Genomic DNA, 13,500 nt, shown 5'->3' on the forward strand with positions numbered 1-13,500 from the left:
ATGTGAGACGGTACCCTTAGGGTTGGAATTAGGGCTAGGGTTGGAAATAGGGTTAAGATTAGGCTTGTGGTTAGGGTTAAGGATAGGGTTAGGGTTGTGTTGGGGTTACAGTTGTGGGTAGGGTTGGGATTAGGGTTAGGATTAGGGTTAGGGTTGGATTTAGGGTTACGGGTGTGTTGGGGTTAGGGTTGTGGTTAGGGGTGTGTTGGGGTTAGGGTTGTGATTAGGGTTATGGCTACAGTTGGGATTAGGGTTAGGGGTGTGTTGGGGTTAGTGTTGAAGTTAGAATTGAGGGGTTTCCACTGTTTAGGCACATCAGGGGTCTCCAAACGCAACATGGCGCCACCATTGATTCCAGCCAATCTTGCGTTCAAAAAGTCAAATGGTGCGCCCTCCCTTCCAAGCCCCGACGTGCGCCCAAACAGTGGTTTACCCCCACATATGGGATACCAGCGTACTCAGGACAAACTGGGCAATAACTGTTGGGGTCCAATTTCTCCTGCTACCCTTGTGAAAAAAAAATTGCTTGCTAAAACATCTTTTTTGAGGACAGAAAAATGATTTTTAATTTTCACGGCTCTGCGTTGTAAACTTCTGTGAAGCACTTGGGGGTTAAACGTGCTCACCACACATCTAGATAAGTTCTTTGGGGGGTCTAGTTTCCAAAATGGGGTCACTTAGGGGGGCTTTCTACTGTTTAGGCACATCAGGGGCTCTGCAAATGCAACGTGACGCCCGCAGACCATTCCATCAAAGTCTGCATTTCAAATGTCACTACTTCCCTTTCGAGCCCTGATGTGCGCCCAAACAGTGGTTTACCCCCACATATGAGGTATCAGCGTACTCACAGCAAACTGGGCAACAAATATTGGGGTCCAATTTCTCCTGTTACCCTTGTGAAAATAAACAATTGCTTGCTAAAACATCTTTTTTGAGGAAAGAAAAATGATTTTTTATTTTCACGGCTCTGCGTTGTAAACTTCTGTGAAGCACTTGGGGGTTGAACGTGCTCACCACACATCTAGATAAGTTCCTTGGGGGGTCTAGTTTCCAAAATGGGGTCACTTGTGGGGGGTTTCTACTGTTTAGGCACATCAGGGGCTCTGCAAACGTAACATGATTCCCGCAGACCATTCCATCAAAGTCTGCATTCCAAATCGTCACTACTTCCCTTCCGAGCCCCGGCATGTGCCCAAACAGTGGTTTACCCCCACATATGGGGTATCAGCGTACTCAGGAGAAACTGCACAACAACTTTGGGGTCCAATTTCTCCTGTTACCCTTGGGAAAATAAAAAATTGTGGGTTAAAAAATCATTTTTGAGGAAAGAAAAATAATTTTTTATTTTCATGGCTTTGAACCCCCAAGTGCTTCACAGACGTTTATAACGCAAAGTGCTCACCACACATCTAGATTAGTTCCTTGGGAGGTCTAGTTTCCAAAATGGGGTCACTTGTGCGGGAGCTCCAATGTTTAGGCACACAGGGGCTCTCCAAACGCGACATGGTGTCCGCTAATGATTGAAGCTAATTTTCCATTCAAAAAGCCAAATGGCGTGCCTTCCCTTCCGAGCCCTGCCGTGCGCCCAAACAGTGGTTTACCCCCACATATGGGGTATCATCGTACTCAGGACAAACTGGACAACAACATTTGGGGTCCAATTTCTCCTATTATCCTTGGGAAAATAAAAAACTCCGGGCTAAAAATCATTTTTGAGGAAAGAAAAATATTTTTTTTATTTTCATGGCTCTGCGTTACAAACTTCTGTGAAGCACCTGGGGGTTTAAAGTGCTCACTATGCATCTAGATTAGTTTCTTGGGGGGTCTAGTTTCCAAAATGGGGTCACTTGTAGGGGAGCTCCAATGTTTAGGCACACAGGGGCTCTCCAAACGCGACATGGTGTCCACTAACGATTGGAGCTAATTTTCCATTCAAAAAGTCAAATGGCGCGCCTTCCCTTCCGAGCCTTGCCGTGCACCCAAACAGTGGTTTACCCCCACATATGAGGTATCAGCGTACTCAGGAGAAATTGCCCAACAAATTTTAGGATCCATTTTATCCTGTTGCCCATGTAAAAATGAAAAAATTGAGGCTAAAAGAAATTTTGTGTGAAAAAAAAGTACTTTTTCATTTTTACGGATTAATTTGTGAAGCACCTGGGGGTTTAAAGTGCTCACTGTGCATCTAGATAAGTTCCTTGGGGGGTCTAGTTTCCAAAATGGGGTCACTTGTGGGGGAGCTCCAATGTTTAGGCACACAGGGCCTCTCCAAACCTGACATGGTGTCCGCTAACGATGGAGATAATTTTTCATTCAAAAAGTCAAATGGCGTTCCTTCCCTTCCGAGCCTTACCATGTGCCCAAACAGTAGTTTACCCCCACATATGAGGTATTGGCGTACTCAGGAGAAATTGTCCAACCAATTTTAGGATCCATTTTATCCTGTTGCCCATGTGAAAATGAAAAAATTGAGGCTAAAAGAAATTTTGTGTGAAAAAAAAGTACTTTTTCATTTTTACGGATTAATTTGTGAAGCACCTGGGGGTTTAAAGTGCTCACTATGCTTCTAGATAAGTTCCTTGGGGGGTCTAGTTTCCAAAATGGGGTCACTTGTGGGGGAGCTCCAATGTTTAGGCACACGGGGGCTCTCCAAACGCGACATGGTGTCCGCTAAAGATTGGAGCCAATTTTTCATTCAAAAAGTCAAATGGCGCTCCTTCCCTTCCGAGCCCTGCCGTGCGCCCAAACAGTGGTTTACCCCCACATATGAGGTATCAGCGTACTCAGGAAAAATTGGACAACAACATTCGTGGTCCAGTTTCTCCTTTTACCCTTGGGAAAATAAAAAAATTGTTGCGAAAAGATCATTTTTGTGACTAAAAAGTTAAATGTTCATTTTTTACTTCCATGTTGCTTCTGCTGCTGTGAAACACCTGAAGGGTTAATAAACTTCTTGAATGTGGTTTTGAGCACCTTGAGGGGTGCAGTTTTTAGAATGGTGTCACTTTTGGGTATTTTCAGCCATATAGAACCCTCAAACTGACTTCAAATGTGAGGTGGTCCCTAAAAAAAATGGTTTTGTAAATTTTGTTGTAAAAATGAGAAATCACTGGTCAAATTTTAACCCTTATAACTTCCTAGCAAAAAAAAAATTTGTTTCCAAAATTGTTCTGATGTAAAGTAGACATGTGGGAAATGTTATTTATTAACTATTTTGTGTCACATAACTCTCTGGTTTAACAGAATAAAAATTCAAAATGTGAAAATTGCAAAATTTTCAAATTTTTCACCAAATTTCCGTTTTTTTCACAAATAAACTCAGAAATTATCGACCTAAATTTACCACTAACATGAAGCCCAATATGTCACGAAAAAACAATCTCAGAACCGCAAGGATCCGTTGAAGCGTTCCTGAGTTATTACCTCATAAAGGGACACTGGTCAGAATTGCAAAAAATGGCAAGGTCATTAAGGCCAAAATAGGCTGGGTCATGAAGGGGTTAAACCGCGAAAAAAACGCTCACATTAAGCATCCTATTAATTAGAATGCAATCCGCAAATGTTGTGCACATACTGAGTATTTTTCCGCAGCGGAAACGATTTGCGGTAAAATATGCAACATGTTCATTAAATTTGCGGAATCGCGGGGATTCCGCACACCTAGGAATGCATTGATCTGCTTACTTCCCGCAGGGGGCTATGCCCACCATGCGGAAAGTAAGCAGATCAGGTGCGGTTGGTACCCAGGTTGGAGGAGAGGAGACTCTCCTCCACGGACTGGGCACCATATAATTGATAAAAAAAAAAAGAATTAAAATAAAAAATCATGATATACTCACCCTCTGATGGCCCCGGAGCCTTCCCGCCTCTCAGCGGTGCACGCGGCCGCTTCCGTTCCTATAGATGGTGTGTGTGAAGGACCTGCGATGACGTCGCGGTCACGTGACCGCGACGTCATCGAAGGTCCTGCACACACACCATCTATAGGAACGGAAGCCGCTGAGGAGATCGGCTGTCTGCAGAAGGTGAGTATAACCATTTTTTAAAATTATTTTTAACATTCTATCTTTTACTATTGATGCGGCATAGGCTGCATCAATAGTAAAAAGTTGGTCACACTTGTCAAACACTATGTTTGACAAGTGTGACCAACCTGTCAATCAGTTTTCCAAGCGATGCTACAGATCGCTTGGAAAACGCTAGCATTCTGCAAGCTAATTATGCTTGCAAAACGCTAGTTTTCTGCGGGAATATGCATGCCAATTCCGTATGCGATATACCCGCGGCAGGAGTTGCAGAATTGCTGCGGAAATTTCCACGGCAATTCTGCAATGTGTGCACTTAGCCTAAGGATGCAATTCTCCTATATACAGCAGAACATGCTCAACTGTTCAAAGTATTATTCTGAAGATATTTAGAACACTAGTGCCCTCTAGTGGTAATTTGTAGGTATTACTGTGCACATTCTTAGTTTTACTATACTATACCATCCCTGCTAGAGTTGAGCGACTTTTACTTTTTTTGGATCGAGTCGGGTTTCGTGAAACCCGACTTTGTCAAAAGTCGGGTCGGGTGAAATCGGACGATCATTGCGAAAAGTCGGGGGCCAACTGAAACACAAACCCCAATGCAAGTCAATGGGGAATCAAAGTCGGCAGTGAGTGGAGGACAGGAAAACACCTACAGTGCCCATTTTAATGCCAAAAACATCAATTCTTATTACGTAAGCTTGTCAATTTTAATTTGCTTTATAATAATAGTTAGGCATTGAAAACTGGGGGTCATTTGGCTAAAGTTGTGGGGGGGTAGGGCTGGCTCAAGATTTTCGTGGGCCCAGGAAATGCGGAATACGTCACGGCGGTGGAGCAGGGAGAGGTAAGTATTTCAACTTTGCAAGTGCTGTGATCCTGAGCAAGCAGGGGGGGCCCACTCGTTGGCATTGGCACTGGCACAGGGCCCATCACAGTACGGCGGTGTGTTAGACGGCGGGTGGCGCCTCCCACCGGCCAAGACACTTTTGCATACTATGAGGGGCCCTGTGCCAGTGATGTCGCCAACGAGTATGCCCCCCCACCTGATGAAGGAACCTGCACTTTCATCTGCATCTTCCTCTTTGTCCCCCGTGTAAGGTGGTATAGTATGCGGGAAGGGGAACCTGACTTTCAGCAGGGTCAGATTCTGGCTGTGTAGAGTGCAAGGGGAATGTAGTGGTCTGGGTCAATGTACCAGCAGACTCATCTAGCAGTGGCTGGGTAATGGGCAGGATGAGGAGGAAACACAGATATAGGGCCAAAGAATAAAGTTGGCTAAATGCAGTTCAAGATTGGTAACAGGACTACACTGTGTTCCAAATTATTATGCAAATAATATTTCCTCATATTTTCTCTAAATTACCTATCTGAATTGCAGTCATTGTTATTTTCCAGTCATCTACTATTCTAGTATAATTGCAATGTTTTGGAACAAACTGCCTATGAAAACAGTATCTTTTAAAAAAAAAATAAACACTCAAAATGCATGTTCCAAATTATTATGCACAGCAGAGTGTTCAACCTTTTTTTTTTATTTTGAACAAAAAAAATGGTCAGTTGTGAAGTTATAAGCATTATCAGCTTATTACAAAATGAAATCAAACAGTTTTCAAGTGAAAACTTTATTCTAGGTGATGTTACATTTGCACATACAGTCATATGAAAAAGTTTGGGCACCCCTATTAATCTTAAGCTTAATGTTGTATAAAAATTGTTTTTTTTTGCAACAGCTATTTCAGTTTCATATATCTAATAACTGTTGGACACAGTAATGTTTCTGCCTTGAAATGAGGTTTATTGTACTAACAGAAAATGTGCAATCCGCATTCAAACAAAATTTGACAGGTGCATAAGTATGGGCACCCTTATCATTTTCTTGTTTTAAATACTCCTACCTACTTTTTACTGACTTACTAAAGCACTTTTTTTGGTTTTGTAACCTCATTGAGTTTTGAACTTTATAGCCAGGTGTATGCAATCATGAGAAAAGCTACTTAAAGTGGCCACTTGCAAGTTGTTCTCCTGTTTGAATCTCCTCTGAAGAGTGGCATCATGGGCTCCTCAAAACAACAGTCAAATGATCTGAAAACAAAGATTATTCAACATAGTTGTTCAGGGGAAGGATACAAAAAGCTGTCTCAGAGATTTAACCTGTCAATTTCCACTGTGAGGAGCATAGTAAGGAAATGGAAGAACACAGGTACAGTTCTTGTTAAGGCCAGAAGTGGCAGGCCAAGAAAAACATCAGAAAGGCAGAGAAGAAGAATGGTGAGATCAGTCAAGGACAATCCTCAGACCATCTCCAGAGAGCTGCAGCATCAACTTGCTGCAGATGGTGTCACTGTGCATCGGTCAACTATACAATGCACTGTGTTTTTTTGCCGCCATGCATAACGCCTTTTTGTATTACCAAACAACTCAATCTTGGTTTCATGAGTCCACAGGACCTTCTTCCAAAAAGAAATTGGCTTCTCCAAATGTGCTTTTGCATACCTCAGCCGACTCTGTTTGTGGCGTGCTTGCAGAAACGGCTTCTTTTGCATCACTCTCCCATACAGCTTCTCATTGTGCAAAGTGTGTTGTATGGTTGACCGATGCACAGTGACACCATCTGCAGCAAGTTGATGCTGCAGCTCTCTGGAGGTGGTCTGAGGATTGTCCTTGACTGATCTCACCATTCTTCTTCTCTGCCTTTCTGATGTTTTTCTTGGCCTGCCACTTCTGACCTTAACAAGAACTGTACCTGTGTTCTTCCATTTCCTTACTATGCTCCTCACAGTGGAAATTGACAGGTTAAACCTCTGAGACAGCTTTTTGTATCCTTCCCCTGAACAACTATGTTGAATAATCTTTGTTTTCAGATCATTTGACAGTTGTTTTGAGGAGTCCATGATGCCACTCTTCAGAGGAGATTCAAACAGGAGAACAACTTGCAAGTGGCCACTTTAAGTAGCTTTTCTCATGATTGCATAGACCTGGCTATGAAGTTCAAAGCTCAATGAGGTTACAACACCAAAAAAAGTGCTTTAGTAAGTCAGTAAAAAGTAGGTAGGAGTATTTAAAACAAGAAAATGATAAGGGTGCCCATACTTTTGCACCTGTCAAATTTAGTTTGAATGCAGATTGCACATTTTCTGTTAGTACAATAAACCTCATTTCAAGGCAGAAACATTACTGTGTCCAACAGTTATTAGATATATGAAACTGAAATAGCTGCTGCAAAAAAAAACCATTTTTATAAAACATTAAGCTTAAGATTAATAGGGGTGCCCAAACTTTTTCATATGACTGTAGGACCCCTTGTTCGAAAGAAGCTTCTGAGCTCTCTCGTCCATTGAATTTGTCAGTTTTCGGATGGTTTCTGCTTCAATTGTTTTGCATGTGGACAGAATCCCCTCCCAGAGCTGTTGCTTAGATGTGAACTGCCTCCCGCCATCATAGACACTCCTTTTGATGATGCTCCAGAGGTTCTCAATGGGGTTGAGGTCAGGGGAAGATGGTGGCCACACCATAAGTTTGTCCTCTTTTATGCCCATAGCAGCCAGAGATGCAGATGTGTTTTTTTGCAGCATGAGACGGTGCATTATCATGCATGAAAATGATCTTGCTGCGGAAAGCACGGTTCTTCCTCTTGAACCATGGCAGGAAGTGTTGTTTTAGAAACTCCACATAGATTATGGAGTTCATCTTTACCCCTTCAGGAATCATAAAGGGGCCGACAATCTCTCTCCCATGATTCCAGCCCAAAACATTACTCCACCTCCTCCTTGTTGGCGCCTTAGCCGTGTTTTCATGGGGTGTCCATCAACCAGCCATCCTCCACTCCATCCATCGGGACCATCGAGCGTTGCACGGCACTCATCGGTGAACAAAACAGTTTGGAAGTCAGTGTTCATGTATCGTTTGGCCCACTGGAGCCGTTTCTGCTTGTGTGCAGTGGATAGAGGTGGTCGACAGGATGGCTTACGCACAGCTGCAAACCTCTGAAGGACCCTGCATCTTGTTGTACTGGGGGCGTTGGAGGCACCAGCAGGTTCAAAAACTTGTCTGCTGCTATGACAAGGCATTTTTGCAGCTGCTCTTTTAACCTTAGGCAATTGCCTGTTGGAAACAGTCCTCAATTTTTCCTTATCAGCACGCACACGTGTATGCTGGGAATCGGCTACATACTTCTTGATTGTGCGATGATCACGATGAAGTGTCTTGGCAATGTTGATTGTAGTCATGCCTTGACCTAAATACTCCACAATTTGTTGCTTCTCAGCAGCCGACACATCCTTTTTCTTTCCCATTTTGGCAAAAAATGTAGGCTGCTTAATAATGTGGAACAGCCTTCTTAAGTAGTCTTGCCTTTATTTGGACACACCTGCCAAACTAATGTGCACAGGTATCTGCAATTGCTTTCAGTGATATAAAGAGCCCTGACACACATCACCATCAATGAGTTTAAATGACAAACAAAAAAATTCTAACCTTATCACTCCTAAACTCTCTGTGCATAATAATTTGGAACACAGTGTAAACAGGCGGCATTGCTTTGTTCAGCGGAGGACAACTGTAATGAGCAGCAGACACAGTTAGTAGGCCCAAATAATAAAGTGGGCTAAATGTCTGCCAAAAAATTGTTCATAAATAAACAGGTGGCATAGCTAGGTAAAGGGGTGGGCTCCTCTGCTGAGTAGCAGACAGTGGTAGTAGGCGCAAAGTATTAACTGGTCTAAATGGAGGCCAGGGCCCCTGTATATTTTAACTATCATCTATCATTTCAACAAATTTGTATTGGCAGTGCCACTGAAGGATTTAACAGCACAGACTACACAGTGGTGGAGCAGGGAGAGGTAAGTATTGCAAGTGGTAGAGCACTGTTTGAGCTGGGGGGGAACACTCTCTCGTGGGCGGCGGTACTGGCACAGGGCCCCTCATATTACGACGGTGTGTCTGACGTTGGTTGTGCACCACCACCGTCGGAGACACTTCATTGTACCATGAGGGACTCTGGGCCAGTGCCGTCGCCCAAGAGTGGGCCCACCCACCTGTCCAGGCAAACGGCACTCGCATGGGTGCTTGCGCCAGATGGTGACCACGGCCCTGTGGGGGGAGTCAGCCCATTTAGGGAGGTATAAAAATGGCCTATGGTGGACATTCAGCAGCTGCAAATGGAGGAATTGGAGAAGTCAGTAAGAGGAGGCCAAAAGCAAGACATTTTTCAGGCAAGCTACGTGTCAGCAGGGGAAGGTGGGGCCAAATAATTTGAAATCTGGCTCAACACCTCCAGCCTTAGGTGCTATTGTGCTTTTGCCACTACCACCATCAGTACCAGCTGGCAACCACCGCCCACGGGCTCTTCCAAAAGACTTCCTCATTTTTTGGAAAATCTTACCAAAATAACAACCGTTATATGGTACTGTAAAACAAGGTAGAAGGTATATATAAACTTGTTGAGAATTTAAATCTCCCTTTTTTTTGGGAGACTGAACCAAAACTCAGGCCCTGTGCATAAAACAACACAATGTAAGTGGCAGAAAGTGGCTGGAAGATATATGAAAAAATACAAGGACTGTAGTACAATTTCAATCTCCCTACAATGATCTCAGGACAAGTATGGCAGCAATAAAAAGGACAGCTGCCCACAAAAGTGTGGACAGATAAACAAGATAACTGTGCAGAAAGGAGCAACAGGATTTTTGCTTTTAAAAAAGCAGTTGGTTTGCACAGCAGCGTGCAAACAACAATGCAGCTATCGGGGAGCCTTAGAAGGCAGCCTAATAAGCTACAGAGCTGATGCACAAAAATATACCCTCCACTGTCCCTGCAAAACAAAGGTGGTGTTGGACAGTGGAAATCGCTACAGCACAAGTGGTTTGGGGGTTAATCTTCCCTCCCTAACTATATCCCTTCTTCTGATGAAGCTGCAGCAACCTCTCCCTATGCTAAGATTGGCAGAAGTAAGATGGCGGTCGGCGGCACGCCCCTTTATAGCCCCTGTGACACTGCAGAAAGCAAGCCAATCACTGTCATGCCCTTCTCTAAGATGGTGGGGACCGAGACCTATGTCATCACGCTGCCCACACTCTGCGTCCTCCTTCATTGGCTGAAAAATGGCGCTGAAAGCGTCATACGAAACACGACTTTTGCGTGCAGATCGCCGACCTCATGGCCGATCCCACACTAGGATCGGGTCGGGTTTCATGAAACCCGACTTTGCCGAAAGTCGGCGATTTTTGAATTTGTACGATCTGTTTCGCTCAACCCTAATCCCTGCCACATAACAGGATGGCTGATTGCCGATCTTTTGTAGATCTTAGCAGAGTGGAGCTATCAGTCCTGAAGTGGTGGCGCTGCTCTATTCTGGGGGAGGGAGGTGGGTCATAGGACAAGTTATCACTTATTCAAAGGATAGCGTTAAATGTTGGGAAAGACCCTTTAAAGGGAACCTGTTACCCCCCCTGGCGTTTTTAATTAGAAGAGCCACCTTGTGCAGCACTAATGCTGCATTCTGTGAAGGTGGCTCTTCTTTTTATGGTACCTTCCAACGCTGCAATAATACTTTTTATACGTTGCGCGCCATACCTTTAGTCTGTCCAGGGCACGTCTGCATGCATCTGTCTGGTGTCTCTGCATCCATAGTGGAGACGGGATTTCATAAAATCCCATCCACTATGCTGTAACGTCTATACGCTGCGGATGTACACAGCGTCCAATCCACAGCATTTACTGACCGTGGAAACATACCCTAACTCAAGAGAAAATCACCACTCCTGTGGTGAACTAGAACTCTCAGCATGCCATAAGAGCTTCTGTACATGCTGGGAGTTATAGTTCTCCTCAAAGGGATAAGGATAATAGTCAACCATGTGACAGAAATGGCACCTATGGGATCTTAAAGGGAATCTGATGGCTGATGCATGCTGCTCGTTCCGCAGGTTGCATGTATCAGACATTGGCTGTATAATTCCAGAAAGGTATGCTGCGTTTCAGTGAAAACACACTGTAAAAGCTGCTGAGGACCAAGGCCACATGGGAGACTAGTCAAACAGGTGGGTCCCTGGTGGCTTCTCCCCATCCGCTCCCACTGAGGGACAAGTTTGTTCCTGGTGCGAGTACAGAGACACACCAGTCATTGGCAGCCGGAGGGGAGAAGTCAGACATGTTTTTCTCTGTGATGCCGCAGCGTTTCAGAGACAAACATACCTGGCTTAGATCATACAGCCGCTGCCGGACACATGCTGCCCATGGGTCACACAGCAGATATCAGCGGTCAGGTTCACTTTAAGGGTATGTGTAGACGTTCAGTATTAGGCTTAGTGCACACTTTGCGGATTTGCCTGCGGATCTGTAGCGGATTGGACGCTGAGGATTTGCAGCAGTATTCCATCAGGTTTACAGTACCATGTAAACCGAAACCCGCTGTGAACATGCTGCGGAAAATACCTCGTGGAAAGGCTGCGGTTTATTTTCCGCAGCATGTCAATCCTGTGTGCGGATTCCGCAGCGTTTTACACCTGTTCCATGATAGGAATCAGCAGGTGGTAAAACGCAGGTGAAATCTCCACCAAAAACGCAGGAATTCCACGGTAAATCTGCAGGTAAAACACAGTGCGTTTTACCTGCGGATTTCTCAAAAACTAAGCGGAAAATCTGCACAGAAATCCGCAGTGTGTGCACATAGCCTTAGGCAGCACTTATGACGCAGCACATGTCCGATTGGCCAAAACGATGCAGACTTCTCAGATTTTGGTGTGTTTTTGGCGCTACATATTTTTGTTGCATCAAAAACGCAGCATCTTACAGTTCATCAATGTGGATGGGATTTACCGTATAAAAATCTCCTGCCCACTGGGCTTTTTTATGCAGTGAAAAGTGACCCGCGGTGCGTGCTTCACATTCCCAACATGTCCATTTTTCTTGCAGATATGCTAAATTTTCTGTGCACAATTTTCCCATAGAAGCTAAATATAGGTAATGTGGTCACTTTGGACCAGACCATAGCACTATGGAGAGCGCAGCATCATCTTCATTGTCTACGAGACCCCGCTCTGTGTGTAAAGTAGCAACTTTTCTTGGTACTGCAACTGAGGCTGGAATCACGCAGGCGTATAACATCAGATGCGAGCGCAATGGATGCGATATGCCAATGACCCTCGGCTCCAGCTCTGATGTGTCAGTGCTCTGCTCCGATCCTCTCACGTGGGATAATCAGAGCACAACTGTGGAGGAGACGGAGAAAGTAATTTCTCCATCTCCTCCATTACCTGTCTCGGCGTAAATCAGACTGCACTGGAATGACATCAGAGTGCAGTCCGATGTTTCACATGCATCCATAGACTTGTCTGGGTGTGAGTGAGCCAAGTGTCGCTGCCTATGGCAGCATGCAGCGATTCTTCTCTTATGCCGAATCGACATGAGAAAATAATCGCAGATCTGAGCTGCACCAAAGGATAACACTGGGCCAAGTGCTATACGATGTTTTATTACATAGCACTCAGCCATGTTATACGCTCACGTGATCCCGGCCGTGGAGCAATAAATAAGACTGAGCTGTAATACTGGACCAGCTGGGACTGTGTTATATAGTCTTGTTAAACGCACCTCATATCTTGTGACATACAGGTGCACAAATATCTACTATATAATTGTCTAAGGGTTAATTCCGTCTTTCTGTCTGTAATGGAAATCCCAAGTCGCTAATTGGTCGCGGCAAAACAGCCACGACCAATCAGCGACAGGCACAGTCCAGCAGCAAAATGCCCGCTCCATACTCCCCTCCAGTCACTGCTCACACAGGGTTAATGGCAGCGTTAGTGGACCGCGTTATGCCGCGGTGTAACACACTCCGTTAACGCTGCTATTAACCCTGTGTGACCAACTTTTTACTATTGGTGCTGCCTATGCAGCATCAATAGTAAAAAAGATCTAATGTTAAAAAAAAAAAAAAAAAAAAAAAAAAAGTTACCGTATTTTTCGGACTATAGGACACACCGGACTATAAGGCGCACCCAGGTTTTAGAGGTGGAAAATAGGGAAAAAATATTTGAAGCAAAAAAAAATGTGGTAAAATATTTAATAACATAAATAACATACTATTATATGTGGTGTTATTATATATAATAGTACGTTATTATGTTGGAAGCTGCGGGGCCAGTGTGGTGTCTGTAAAGTACTATATGAAGACACTGGAGGGTGAGTATAAGAATGGGGGCACAGGGCTTATAGTGAAAGCACCACTCCAGCACTGCAAAATAACACTGGAGTGCTGCTTTAAAATCCCATGGGAGAACTATAACTCCCAGCATGTCCTGCAGATCCTATGACATGCTGGGAGTTATAGTTCACCAAAGGAGTGGCAGAGTGCTTTATTGTGTTTTGTAAAGACTAACCTCTTAATTGTGGGAGCCAGCCTGTGGTGAGGTAAAAGCTGGAGCATCCCATGGCTGCACACACAGAGCCCTCTCTCTTGTTGCCTTTCCAC

This window comes from Ranitomeya variabilis, chromosome 6 (assembly GCF_051348905.1).
Source record: "Ranitomeya variabilis isolate aRanVar5 chromosome 6, aRanVar5.hap1, whole genome shotgun sequence".
Lineage (NCBI taxonomy): Eukaryota > Metazoa > Chordata > Amphibia > Anura > Dendrobatidae > Ranitomeya > Ranitomeya variabilis.